This window comes from Lissotriton helveticus, chromosome 6 (assembly GCF_964261635.1).
Source record: "Lissotriton helveticus chromosome 6, aLisHel1.1, whole genome shotgun sequence".
NCBI classification, from domain to species: Eukaryota; Metazoa; Chordata; class Amphibia; order Caudata; family Salamandridae; genus Lissotriton; species Lissotriton helveticus.
In genome coordinates this window covers 350,587,129-350,602,851 of record NC_136067.1, presented here as the reverse complement: position 1 = coordinate 350,602,851, position 15,723 = coordinate 350,587,129, and positions in this window count along the sequence as shown.

The window sequence follows — 15,723 nt, the reverse complement described above, 5'->3', positions numbered from 1 at the left end:
GTTACAGGAAGGGACCGAAGCAGACCAAACAGCAGCTGCCTCACCCCTTGCACCAGCAGTGACTACAGCATCGGATTTTACATCGCAAAGAGCTCAGCAATTAACGCCAATAAAGCAGGTGAAGGGGAAGCATAGAGGAGGGGGGCAAGCTGGTGGCAATTTGACTCAGGTACCCTTAGACTTAGACTTGGGAACCAACGGAGGGAGGGGGGTTCCCAACGCTTGTGTGCACTCTGAGGTACCTAATAAAGGGCACAGAGGAAAGGGTTTGGGCAAACACCACAACCGAGGGGGGAAAGTGAAAAATAGGTAAGGGGTCAGACGCACATTACTAGCTGCAGGGGGACAGTCGAAAATCAGCCCAGAGATTAAGAGCCCACTCGCAGAAATTGCTGAAGGGGCTAATGAATGTTTTAAGACAGTGAGTAACTAAAAAAAAACCTCTAAAATATCTTCCTACCTTTCCAATGAAGTGAAAGCCAAGCGAGCAAAAAAAACTAAGGCTGCAAAAACTGTCCTGGACTCTAGTTCTAAGATAACACCGTCACTCCGTTCCTATTTTAAGGCGATTCCTCAAGTATTGGACCTGGCACAAAATATCTCTCGCCTTGCAAGCATACCCTTTGATCAGCAAACGGAGACGGAACAATCAGGTTGTATGGGTGAGAACGCTCCTGTGATTAATAACGATAAGATGTCTTGTATTGACTCCACAAAGTGCCTTCTTTTGGCAGATGCCAATAGTGCCCCTAGTATACCCATTTATATGGCATCTACGGCAGAGGCAGAGGCAGAGGTGAATGCAGAGGTGAATGAAGGAAAAGGCATCTGCATTGGAGAGCCCTCAACAGATTCTCGTTTGTTACCTGAAATCCCATGTGTATCAAGCAATTTTGTTGAGCTTGAAGTCCCATTAGAAATCCAAAACCAACCCCAGAGCCTAGAGGAGGGTCCCAATTTAAATCTATATTCGAATTTGAATATTTCCTCACAGATAATTCCCAATCTTCCTTCCGCTAGTGCTATACCACCTAGACCTCTTGTTTCTGGAATGGACGCTTTCCCAGATCTCACGGTCTCATCTATATTGCCCATGCTCTCAAATTTGTCAGTAGATATAAAACGGGGCTTCGATGAGTCAACAAAAATCCAGAAAGAAATTAGATCTTATTGTGAGTCCCTGGACAGCAAGATAGATGGACTATTTTCGAGAACTGGAGCGCTTGAGGAGACAGTTGCTGTGATCTCTCTTGAACTGGACAATGCCAAGGAAGAGATCACAAAACTAAAAAGAGAGGATACTGCCCTGGCTGATAGGCTGGAGATTTTGGAGAATAACTCTAGACGTTCTAATATTCGTATCTTAAATGTGCAAGAAGGTAGTGAAGGCTCAAATATTAAGGCATATATTATCCGACTCCTAAAAAAATCTCTAAATTTGGATCACTCAGAAGAGGAACTAGCTCTAGATATACAGCGAATACACAGGGATCCCTTTAGATTGAGTACACAGAGGTCTAAACCACGCAAGGTATTGGTAAACTTCCACACCTATTCTTTAAAGGACCAGATTCTCAACCTAGCACTTAAGCAAAAATCCCTGTCAGGAGATGGCTTTAATTTCCAAATAAGATCTGATCTATCAAGGGCCACCTTAAATAGGCAATGAGAATTGGGCAGGAGGACGGAGGCATTTAGAAACTTAGGCGCAACAGTACAGCTGAGATTCCCAGCAGCCCTGAAGATTATGATGAATAATAAGATGTTTAATATCCACACGGTTCAGGCTGCAGATGACCTACTGATGACCTTTGGAGCCGCAAAGGGGGCTGAAGGCGGCTCGGGATAAAATAACGAGGGCCAGACTATATATATTTTTTTGTCTCTTGTCCTTTCCCTCATCCCTTTGACTCCCAAAAAAAAAAAGAAATTTGAGTCTTCCCTTAGTAAAACAATGGAGGAGAGTGAAGAGAACAAGGAGAAAAGAAAAAAAAAAGGGGGGAATACTATTAGAGAAATAAGGAAAATGGGAGAAGGATAGAAGCTAGGGAAAAAGATAATGGAAAGATAATGGAAAGATAGGAGAAAAGGAGGAGAAAAGGAAGTGGAAAAAAGGGGAGGTCGAAAGACTAAATATTCATACTAAGTTAATTTGCACAATGGGGTGATCGATAAAGAAAAAGGGGAAAAAAGAGAAAAAAAAGATAAAATGGAATAGAGAAAAGAAGAAAAAAATTGCTGACTTCCAAGTTATTAATATAATGGAGTATTAGGCAGCCCTCTACACTATAAGATACGCTCTTGCAGGGGCTCAGTAAAGAGTTAGGGGTACCGAAAACCGGACATGTTCCAGTTAGATAGAACAAGGGTTCCTCAAGGGAGGGTGGGGGGGCTTCACTTGGGTGTTTGGGGGGTGGGAGTAAAAAATAAAAAAATCCTCATTTCCAAGTTAGTTGTAGACTGTCTCTTTTTTTGCCTTTTCAGTATGGACAGGTTTAATATTTTTAGGCATAGTATTTCAGTTGTCAGCTAATGACCGCATGATGGGTCGAATGAATCTTACTTGTCATGAGTATGCTTAGGATTCTCTCCTGGAATATTAATGGCCTGCGCACCAAACCTAGGTCTAACAGGATCATTCAATATTTACGGGACTTGGATGCGCATGTCATAATACTCCAGGAGACACACCTGGTTGAAGTCGACCTGTTAGAAGTAATAAAAAAGAACAAGTGGATAGATCTGTCTGTTTCAACTTCGCAAACAACTACTACTAGAGGGGTCTCGATCTTCTTTAAAAATTCGATCACCACAAAAATCGTAAAGCAGAAGGTTGACTCCGCAGACAGATGGGTCATTGCTGCAGTGGTCATAAATGGATCACATTTCACCATTGTAGGGTACTATTGACCTAACCGGGACGACCCATCAGTCCTAGAGACATTATTCTCTGAATTATTGCACTTCCCAGAACCTGTCATAATGGCAGGGGATTTTAACATCGTGCTCAATCCTCGGATTGACAAGACTCCGTCTAGCCGGCAACAAACATTCTCTAAATCCAGAGCTTTTTTACTTAAATCTATGAATCAATATGGAATTCTAGATATCTGGAGAGTAAGAGCAGATCAAAAATCAGCCTACTCATTTCATAATTTTAAATATCACCATCAATCTAGGATCGATTTTATCCTAATCAGCAAAACTTTGCTTGATTCGGTAAAAAATATTGCTTATCTACCGTCACATTTGCCAGATCACAGTGCTGTCTCTCTAGAACTTGTAGGCTTGATCAGATCTCCGAACAGGACATGGACATGCGATCGCTCCCTTTTTTCATCTCCAGACGATCTCGCATGTATTAAGGCAGAAGTACAGGAATTCTTATGTCTCAATATTGGCTCTGCGAATCCCAGTATTGTCTGGGACGCTTTTAAGTGCTTCCTGCGAGGGTTATTAAGAGCAAAACTACATTCCGGAGAAAGCAATACACCCAAGAAGTTGAATCTATAGAAGCCAACCTGTCACTGATCCAATCTGAGCTAGAGGCCTGCAATAATGTCTCCGACTCAATTACATCGGATAAGCAGGAAAAACTACTAGAGCTTAAGGGGCAGTTGGCTTCTATCCTTAATCAGCGTATTCTCCAGAAATGGGAAGCAAGCAAGTTAGCCAATTTTGAATTCGGAGAAGGGGCTGGTAAATTACTAGCCTGGAAGTCCAGAACTGATCGGAGTCGGAACAAAGTAGATTTTATTAAAACCAGGGCTGGGACCGTATCATCAGACGCTGAAATAAGATCTGCCTTCAAGGATTTTTTTCAGAATATATATCAGGAGGACATGAATACCTCATCTGATAGAATAAAGGAGTGGCTGGAAGGCATTTCTTTACCATCTCTAACCGTAGAACAAAGTTTATCTTTGGATAAGAGGATCACGGAAGAAGAGGTGATAAATGTAATAAAAAACAGCAAGGGAGATAAAGCGGCGGGCCCCGACGGCTTGCCGTCTGAAATATACAAACACCTAATAACTGAAATTTCTCCTCTTCTTGTAGATATATTTAATCAAATTTTGCAAGAAGGAATCTTACCTCCTACCTCCTGGAATAATGCTTCCATTACACTCATCCTGAAACCAGGCAAGGTCGCTTCCGACTGCGGTTCATACCGTCCCATTTCAATACTTAATGCGGACTATAAAATCTTCACATCCCTTTTAGCCAAGAGATTGAGCCAGGTGGCTCCAGAAGTCCTACATTCCAATCAGAAGGGCTTCGTGAAGGGTCGCCAGCTCTTTGAGCTGACGTATGACCTTATAGGAGCAATCGATATGGCGACAACTTCTTCTGCGCCATTGGCAATTCCACGCTGGACGCCACCAAGGCCTTCGACAGGGTCAATTGGTTGTACCTGTCGGGGGTCTTGGAAAAGTTCGGCATGGGATGCTCTTTTCGTAGAGCAGTGGATCTTATATATCATAATCCAACTGCCTCCGTTTTGCTTAACGGTGGACTATCCGAGTCATTTACCATCACAAGGGGCGACACGTCAGGGGTGCCCCTTATCCCCTCTGCTTTTCGATCTTTATATTGAGCCCTTTGCGCAGAAAATCCGCCAGGCTATAACATCAAGCCTTTTAAGTATAGAGATTGGGAAAAAAAGGTGTCACTGTACGCCGATGATGTTATGATCATGACGTCGGATATCAGCACAGCATTTCCAGCAGCTATAAACTTAGCACTCGAGTTCGGGGAAATCTCAGGGTACCAGGTTAACGCATCCAAGACGGAATCAATGGCTTGGAACAGTGATCTAACAGGTTACAATGGCCAACTTAGTAGTAATCTCAAATATCTCGGTTTAAGAATCATTAAAGACATCAATCTGATTGCATCTACAAATTTTACAATAGTTGCGAAAGAATGCCGGAAACTATTGGAGTCTTGGATGCATCTACCTCTGACGGTTCTGGGACGTGCAAACTTGGTGAAAATGTCAATTTTACCTAAGTTAACTTTTATTTTTAACACTATACCATTATTTTTTGACGCATCATTAGTGGCGAAGATGCAAAGCAGCATTTCTTCATTTATATGGAAAAATAAAACTGTAAGAATAGCGTGGAAGAAATTAAGGCGACTTAGGGAGAAAGGTGGCTTAGCCGGCCCGACCTTCAGATATATGCCTGGGCCTTTCAAATGACACATGCACGAATGCTGTTAAAAACTCTAGCAGATCAAGGTATAGGGTTGATGTTTAAGGCTTTGTTGCAGGGGGAAGAAGTCAGGCAGTCAGGCTTCCTATTCAAGTTCGGCGACCCCAAATTTTTTAAGAAGATCAAATTAAAGGTGCTGCAGGGTCTTGCAAGAACTTGGTACAATCTAAGATCTGTAACTAAATTAGGATACTATTCAAATAGATCTCCAATATGGGATCTTCCCGTACCTCCTGGTTGGACAACCGATGCATTGGTAATCCCACTAAAAGATGCTGGAATTCTAACTTGGGGTGACTTATTCGTGGATGGAGTCTTGCTGCCATGGGAACATCTAGCAAGAAAGACAGGTCCAGGCCTGTCTAGATTAAAGTATCTGCAAATCTCAAGTTGGGCCCAAGCCCAAGCACAGCCAGATAGATCCGCTTGGCTTCACAATAGACCTCTAGGTGAAGGCAACCATCTGGAATCCCTCATGCTAGACAAACCAACAGCAGCAAAGGAAGTCTCCCTATGGTATAACTTAATCTTGGAGGAGATTGACGGGGATTTTCATCTCCCCGTAAAATTATGGGGGTCCCTGATGCCATCCTCGAATTTGAATGATTTATGGTCAATATCATGTAACGTTTTGTGGGACCTGGTCAAACGTGCTTGGCCACAGAGGCTTTCCAAATTTTCCTCAGGGGGTTCGGTCGCATGTGCGCGGTGCGGCCTAGTGGCAGCCTCTGATGCACATATGTTTTTTGATTGCCCCCAACTTAGGCCTTTTTGGGATCAAATCAGCAACAAACTTACATCTTCCATCGGTTCCACGGTGTCCATCGATCTTCCGTTAGTAATCTTCAGAGTAGTAGATCAGAAGCGAAGTGCAACCAAGAATCTTTTATTTTTCTCCATCCTGGTGACCCGCAGAGAAATCTGCAAGCGATGGAAAGAGGTATCTCCCCCTTCCATACACGACTGGCGCACGTCAATGCTACAAGTATCTAAATTAGATCTTGCCAGAGCTGGGAAACCAGAAAAAAAGAGCTTTTTGGCACTTACTTACGACGCCATGATATACTTTCTCTGCTTTGCAACCTTGCCTTCTTGGTTGGGAGTATAGGTTGATTTAAGCAATAAGGAAACTGGCTGATGGTTAAACATCCGTCCAATTAGTTGCTGGGGGTAGAATGGGCAGAGTGATTGTCACAGCGTCTGGGTTTTGGCAATTCCACAAAGTTCGTACCCCTACCAGTTCACACTGAGTTTGCGTGTCATATCCACTGCCTGTTTTTCTTTCTTCCCAGTCCAGAAATTCGACAGATTACAACCATGGTGGAGATGAGGACAAAAAAAAAAAATCTCATTGTAAAAGCATGAATGTAAAGGCATATGCATGGTAAAGGTTTTCCCTGATCCTAGTCCTGCGCCCTAAAACACCTGGCGCAACCCACACTGACTCCCAGTCCTAAAAACCAAAAAACATGCCCCAGACTAAATCCTAAAACTGGCACCTGGCGCAACCCCTCCTCAGCTCCCTTCCCTAAAAAAAAAACACCGCAGCCCAGAGCTCTAACCTAAACCCGGGAATATCGCGGCACCATCCCGTAAACCCCTCACCCCATGCCCTCCTGTTCAATCCCCCTTACCTCATGATGAGGCAGGCAGCTCCTGAAGGCTGACGTGCGGTGCAGGTCATGTTTCCCATAAAGAGGAAGGGTCTCCTCACTCCTTTAATGACGTCAATATCCTATACCACGCCGGTGCCTTTACTACCATTACCATGCATATGCCCTTACCACCAATACCACACATATGCCCTTACCATTCATACCATTACAACGTTAATTCATTGTAAAGGCATGGGTGGTAAAGGCATTTGCATTGTAAAATCATGCATGATAAAGGCTATGGGCCCTATTAGGATGGCGGACGGACCTGCGTCCGTCCGCCACCCCAGAGGTGGAGGGACCGTCCGCAGGGGAAGCGGCGGTCCCTCCGTGCAAATTAGGATGTGACCGCCACCCTGGCGGTCACATCCTATATTTTTAAGTTTGTGGCGGGTGCTGCTTGAAGCAGCGCCCGCCGCAATGTGAAAACTGCATGCAGTGCATTTGCATGCACCAAGCGGCAGGCACCGTGCGGTGCCTGCCGCTTGGTGCATGCAAATACAGGGGGGTACCATAGGTACCCCCCATGTGCACCCCCACACCCTCCTTCACCCTGGGGACCCGCAACGGGCCCCCAAAGAAAAGACCGTATGCTTTTTCGTGGCGGCATTGCCGCCGCGGAAAGGCATATCCCAAAGCAAATCCTAATATGGCTGGCGGTGTCTGATAGACACCGCCAGCCATATTAGAGCTTTTCCACCGCGGTCTTGCGGCGTAAAAGCGGCGGACAGTCTCCCCGTCCGCAGATGACCCCCCTGCCATCCTAATCTGGCGGGGGGTCTTTTCGCTCACCGCAGCGGTGAATCCGCATCCTCCGGGCCGGCGGTGGCTTCCGCCGGCCCGGAGGATGCGGATTCACCGCAATCGTAATCGGGCCCATATGGTAACGGTCCATGTGTTGTAACAACCACGTGGTAAAGACTATGCGTGGTAACAGCTGCCTTGTAATGACTGCTTCCCCTGCATAGTCACACCTGTTTATTTGGATATGTCAGTGATGTCCCACCTGGTTTAAGGAAATTCACTGCCATGCTGCTCATGCTAGCTAAATGCCCGGTGGCCATGAGGTGGGAGATGCCCACTGTCCCACAGGTAAATGACTGAATCTATGATGCTGCATTCTAGCAAGAAAAACTTGATGGATTTTGGGATTCAGCCCCAATCCCTTCCCATCTTAGGTACATTTGGGAACAGCTGTTGTCATCTTTGACCCTTGAGGGAGAGGAATGATCTTGGAGTCCAAAGTTATGGGCAGAAAAATGAAAATCGCCCACCACTTTCTGTAGCATGAGTGCCCTACCAGACTTTATGTCATTTGTAAATTCAGACGAGAAAAGGTGTTCTCTATAGGGACTGATCATACTATCTTTTTAGGCTCAACAGTAGGGACATAGTTCACTATTAGAGAACATAGTTATTTAATTACGTCTTAAACTTATATTTGCTTTAATTTAATATTGAGCTACCACACTGTGTACATATCTTAATCAATTGATCAACATTATATAAACATACAATCAACAAATATATAAATTCATGCATATGACTTGCATTACAGTCCTCGTTTTATCTTTTTCGATTATTTCAGTCCTTGTATAATAATTCACTGGGGTGTTTCTAAAATAATGTCCAAAATGAGTCCCCCATTATTGTATTTCCTAAAAGTCCAAATCGTGGCCCAAATGACATTGTATCTGCCTTTGCCTTGTCCTAGGGTGCTCTGTAGATAAATCCACAAATGCTACATCTTCACAGATTTAGGAACTCCACATAATATGTGGGTCAAGGCGCTTTGGCCCACTTACTATGGGCCTCCTCAGGACAAATCACAAGGACTTTTGTAACACATAAAATCCACCTTAAAACTTACAAACATACAGACCCTTAACACCTTAATTCTGTGGTTTATAAAAGAAGAATGGATGTTGCCTCAAAAGGGAACTATTATTGATTAAATGAACATAGAAAGGCCATCAACTGTGCAGATGAATTAATGGCACACTCTTGGACTATGCTAGCAGTGGAGAATCTTCTCCTCTCAGTAAAGATACTATCTGTGCTCCTGTTAATGAACTCTCAATTTCAACGGTAATTCAATCAAGAGTATGCATTTGGCTTGCCTAGACTGTACTTATCATTTTGTCCTGTAAGTGAGTTGCACATTAAGGAGGCAGATATATTTATACTTAACTCTTTAGATTATTACTTATTGATGCACAATGGGTCAGTCAGAGTGAACTCTTCATTGCTGATGAAACAAACTCAAACAAATTCTTGTACAAACACATCTAATTGGACTAAACATTTGCATACTGCTGAAAAATGAGAGGGGTCATCTGATCAAATAGCATTTTCATACCTAAAAGGCTGCTCCTGTTACTGCAAATTATGAATTCGTTGTAATCCCTTTGACAAAAGCACATTTCTGAGACAACCAGATCAATTAAGGTCAGGTTTCTTCTCAGTAAATGACCCCTGATTTTTAACCATACCAGCTAGGGGTGGGAATAAAAAAGTGGCCAACTAGTTAGGTATTTTTAGATTTTTTTTCCATTTCCCTTTCCACTTCACATCACTAATCTACAATAAAAAGTGCTCCTATATAATTCGCAAGTTGCAGCACGCCTCAATCCACAAAGGATTGAGAGGAAACCCAATGATTAAGCATGCCACCTAGGGGCAACCCTGGTGGGTGAGAGGTCTCACAGATAAGGGATTACAATAAATTCTTACTGTATCCTATCTAATTTCCTAAGGGCACGTTTTCTTCGATATACTCGAGTTTTGTCTAACTATGTAACTGTCAGGAGGATAGACAGCCTCTATCTCTCCCTCCCTCTCTACTTTGGTAACTGCAAATTATGAGCCATATATTAGATAGGAAATTCCAATAGGCTTTCAAAAACATCAAATGTGGTTTGAGGAGCACTTGCAAACTGTTATAGTGGGTCCTTTAGGACTTCATGGGGTGTTTGAACAAAACAATCGGTAAAAAATATTGTGATACAAAAATATAATGACAATAATATTGTCAACAGGTATATTCAAGGTGAACATATTATTTGAAGTGTTGTTTTTAATTATTGTTGTAAAAAAGATCGATTTAGAAAATATATTTGTATGAAATTTCATTTGTAATTGTTATTTAATGTGTAATTTATTGTAGTGTGTTTGATTCTATGTTTATTAATTACCTTTCTTTTTGTTTTTAGTAAGATAATTTATTAGTTTTGAAATTGTTAAAATTGGTATTTTTAGGAATATTATATATAAATAATGACATTCTATTTTTTTAAGTAGAGGGACAATGGTTTATAAAGGGATAATGGGGCGATATTTTTAAAAATTGTATATTTTCAAGTAAATTGCATGTTAATTATTTTAATGATATGCAAATGAATATTGTAAAAGTCTTATGTTTGCTTTGTTACATGAATACTTTTAATACATTTTTTTGTCAAAAGGGTCTTTATTTCGATATATATCATAAAAGACATGTACAACAAGCATAAAATACATTTCGTAATAAGGTTAAAACAATAAATACAATTCACGTTAAAACCTAAGTAAAACAGCATTAAATTGACCAGGAAAAGACCATGACTACGACATACAACAAGACACAATTACAAAACAAATAACGAAAACATATGTCTCAGTGACTAAGGTTACGGGAACGTATAAGCCAAGCCCAGCTAATAAACTTTGCCACACCGATAACAATAAAGGCAGTAGTGTCCGTTTTCAAAATCCTATTGGCAGCAATAGCAGATCTAGTGCCCAACGAGCAACATACTGGTCTTAACCAAACTCTTCTGGGTAGAGTATAGTTTGGGCAACAGAATAGTAAATGTTCAATATTTTCTACTTCCCTTACACAAAAAGGACATTTGTCACTACTTTCTGGGTTCCAAGAGTGTGTTAGCCCACGCACAGGTAGCGAGCCCACTTTCAGTTGATGGTAGAGTTTCCGGTAATTTAACTTGGTTATTATGTCCCAATAATCTTCATATCTCGGGACATCCTTAATAACTAGAAAAACCGAAGTCATCGTAGGACCCCCCACTAAAGATAGTCTCTTCTCCATGATCCTGCGCCAGTACATTTCTTTAAGGATTTTTTTGGATGGGAAGGTGGCACTAACTGGGTCTACCCAAAGGCCCTCCAATCCCAAATCCTTCAGTAGTGCTCTAAGGAATGAAAACCATGGAACCCTGTAGGCCCCCTCTATGCCCCTTACTTCAAGAATGGCCTCGGCATACATAGATAGTTCAGGTGTAGTCCACAGGCGCCGCCAAAACGCCAGTGGTGTATACCGAACTACATCCTCTATAGGATTAATTCCCAGGTCGTACAGTAGGGGGAGGCAAGGCGAGGATTGAGGAAGGCCAGTAATCATTTTAAGGAACTTGTTCTGAGCTACCTTCAGCCTTGATAGATCACTGTAACCCCACAATTCTGCACCATATAGGATAGAGGTATTATTTTTTAACCATAGAATTTGGCCAGGGGTGCCAGGGGTTTTGTTAGAGAATTGGAGTGCTCCTTTAATATGGCACCCCCAAGCTGGGCGTGTTTAAGGGACAAAAGGTCCAACTGAGACTTCCAACTTAGGTTCTCACTCAACGTGACGCCCTGGTATGTAAAGACCTCTGTTTGGTCCAAGATAACCCCACTCATTGTTAACAGCTCTGGAGCCCCGTAGAACCATAAATTTCATCTTTCCAACATTCACCTCCAACTCATGCTCGCTGCAGAAAAGCTCAAAATGAGACAATGCTGACTGTAAGCCCTGCCTCGTTTTGGAAATAATGAGCGTGTCGTCAGCGAACATGAGGAGGGGAATTTTCCTCCCAGCAAGAGAGGGCGCGTCTGTCGGAAAGTTAGAGAAATAATTGGTCACCCCATTAATAAACAGGGAAAACAGGGTGGGGGCCAAGACGCACCCCTGTCTTACCCCCTTGGCAACCTCAAATCTATCAGTAACCTCGCCTGGCTTACCCCATCTGACTTTAGCGTATGTATTCGCGTGCATGTTGATAAGTAGAGTCACCTGCTCTTTTGGCATACCTTACCCCAATAGGACTTCCCACAGCTTGGCCCTCGGCACTAAATCAAAAGCAGACCTAAGATCAACAAAGGCCGCAAACAAAAGACCCCCCCTAAAAGTACCACCTTCCAATATAATAACATAAATCTAAATACCTGTTCTAGGGTCCCCATGTGCGGACGAAAACCTGCCTGTAGGGGCGTTAGTATATCGTAGTCTGATATCCAGCACTGGATTCTACCTAGAAGGAGGCGAGCCACAATCTTTTGAACCGCGTCGATAAGACTGATGGGTCAATAATTAGCCGGAACAGAACGATCGCCCTTCTTATAAATAGGAAGGATCTCTGCCCCCAACCACGATTCCGGGACACTTGCTCCTTTCGCCAAAGCGTTGGCTAACAGAGTAATGTAGGGGACCCAAAGGTCTTGATCCTGTTTGAACATATCTGCCGGAATACTGTCGGGACCCGGTGCCTCTCCTCCCGGAATAGCCTTCAAGACGTTCCTTACTTCTGTTGGGGTAAAAACCAGGGCATCCTCACAGATAATAGGTGGTAAAGTGACAGTGATGTTACAGTTCACTTTAAATTGATTGCCATAATACATGACCCATTCCTTTGGCTCCACAAAATTGGAGGGGACAGCATCTTGAGAGCGATTGCCCCATTTAAGATGGTGCCAGAATGTAATCATGTTATTGCCCTGGCATGCCTCCAGCAGTTCCCTCCAACGTGCCTCATCCCAATTCCTCTTAGCCGAGATCTGGGCAGCTTTATATGTGGCCCTACATTTACGTATTGTTTCCTGCGCTCTTGTTTTTATGGCTGTATGTAATGCTTTTTGGGCCTGTCTACATGCACTATCAAACCAAGAGTGGGTTCTCAGCTTTTTACTTCTAGTACTAGGTGTAATACTCCTAACAAATATTGATTTGAGATTTGTGAAGAGGTCACAATGTAGGGTGGGGATATTAGCTATAAGCTCAGACTGTTGCCCAAAACCATGGCTTTTGGCCAATGTGGCCGTAAGCAAACTCTTAATTCGAAACATAGCCTCCTCATTTAAAAATATTTTAGGCCAACTAACCCTTCTTTCGTTATTGGCTAGGATAACCTGCGGCAGGGGGGTTTCAGCCATAATAGACTCAACAAAACTAGTGTCTTTAATAGAAAGGACTAAAGGGTTGTGATCACTTTCTACTCTACTTACGACCACCATGTCTATCAAGCCAGACCACATTTCGAGGTTGACCAGAATATAGTCGATGCGAGAACCTGACCTACCATTGTCATAGGTTACTACCCCTAAGCTATCAGACTTTAGTTTTCCATTAACTGCTCGCATACCCTGATCCAACGAAAGACCCTTCATGAACAGGGCTGCTTGGGTCCATTTCTTAATAGGCGGGATTTCCAACCCCGGGATACCCCACAAAGAATCTTCTACCTCTGAAAGCCTCCCATCATCCAAACCCAAAGGCTCAAAACAAGTGTTAAAATCCCCCATCACCACCCTGTTAGAACTCCTAGGTAGGGAACTCAAGAAGGCCTCCAGTACATGTGCAACCGGCGAACATTTACCCCCTTGAATACCCCTCATATATATGTTCACAATAATTATATCCAGACCCTTGGTAGAGCTCACCCGGATAGCCATCATGTCTAGACTATCCAACGGGATCTCAACCACTGTCACCCCCTCATGTTGCCGAACCCAGATTGCCAGGCCTCCCACAGGTCTACCTCTCGCGCCCTTCACCGCTGATCTAGAAAAATGTAAGAAACCTGTACGAAATGGATGTATGACGTTACAACTCATACTTTTACAACGCATGCCATTACAACGAATGTTTTACAACGCAAAAACTTTTACAACGCATGTATTTACAACGCATGTTTTTACAACGCAGGTGCCTTTACAACGAATACCATTACAACGTAAGTATTGGTAAGTATATATTATTTTTTTTAATTTAAAATAATTGAAAATAATATAATTTAATTTAATTTAATTTAATTTAATTTAATTTAATTTAATTTAATTTTATTTTATTTTATTTAATTGATTTAATTTAAATTTAATTTTATTTTATTTTTACCTTATACCCCTGTACCCCAAAAACCCAAAACAGACCCTGAACCCTAAAAATACCCCTGTACCCCAATAACCCAAAACTGACCCTGAACCCTAAAAATACCCCTTTACCCAAAAACCCAAAACTGACCCTGAACCCTAAAAATACCCCTGTACCCCAAAAACCCCAAACTGACCCTGAACCCTAAAAATACCCCTTTACCCAAAAACCCCAAACTGACCCTGAACCCTAAAAATACCCCTTTACCCAAAAACTGAAAACTGACCCTGAACCCTAAAAATACCCCTTTACCCAAAAACTGAAAACTGACCCTGAACCCTAAAAATACCCCTTTACCCAAAAACTGAAAACTGACCCTGAACCCTAAAAATACCCCTTTACCCAAAAACTAAAAACTGACCCTGAACCCTAAAAATACCCCTTTACCCAAAAACTGAAAACTGACCCTGAACCCTAAAAATACCCCTTTACCCAAAAACTGAAAACTGACCCTGAACCCTAAAAATACCCCTTTACCCAAAAACTAAAAACTGACCCTGAACCCTAAAAATGCCCCTTTACCCAAAAACTGAAAACTGACCCTGAACCCTAAAAATACCCCTTTACCCAAAAACTGAAAACTGACCCTGAACCCTAAAAATACCCCTTTACCCAAAAACTGAAAACTGACCCTGAACCCTAAAAATACCCCTTTACCCAAAAACTGAAAACTGACCCTGAACCCTAAAAATGCCCCTTTACCCAAAAACTGAAAACTGACCCTGAACCCTAAAAATACCCCTTAAAAAACCCAAACATATAAAATTTAAAATATAATTATATACTTACCAATACTTACGTTGTAATGGTATGCGTTGTAAAGGTACCTGCGTTGTAAAAACATGCGTTGTAAATACATGCGTTGTAATGGTTTTTGCGTTGTAAAAGTTTCGTTGTAATGGTAGTGCATTGTAAAAGTTGCGTTGTAATGGTTGTTTCCCGTACGAAATATCGGTAGTGTAGCCCAGGTTTCCTGAAATGACCAGATATCTGATTGGTCAATAAAGCTTCCCCAGTCCGGAAGAGCAAGTTTGGATTCAAGGCCAGCTATATTCCATGATGAAACCTTTGCCATAGGCAGAGCCTGTTTGGGGGGCACCCTCGGTCATGCCACAGAAATAGAGGTGGTAGGGCGAATTGTACTAGGGATAGGGGTGGAACTAACGGTAACAAGTAAAGAGTCCTGATCCAGCTTCAGCAGTGTTAGATCACCATCCAATCTCCTAATAACAGGGGTGTGACTGCCCGTTTGCAGGAATTTATTAAGGACCTTCTTCAATGAGTAGGGCATAACGTCGCTGCAAGACCCTTCTGTATCGACCAACACTGATGAATTACAGCTGCCTACAGTACTAAGAACTTGGGTACCTACAAGAGGAAGCAACAAGGGGGAGCTATTAGTCAACATTTTACCGCCACCATTCTCACAATATATGAACCCCAAAGCAGTATTTAACCTTACATGCCTAGCCTTAAGAGGAGATAACATCACCCCATTATTTGAAATGAGGAGTCAGTCCTATTAGTCCAAACCGGAAAAAACACCATACCGGTTGAACGTAGGGATTGGCCAGTGGGGTAGATACTCATTATATCTTGGCCTCGGGCCCCGATGATTATAGGTGAGGGGCCTATCTACATACCCACGCGCCAAATGATTTGG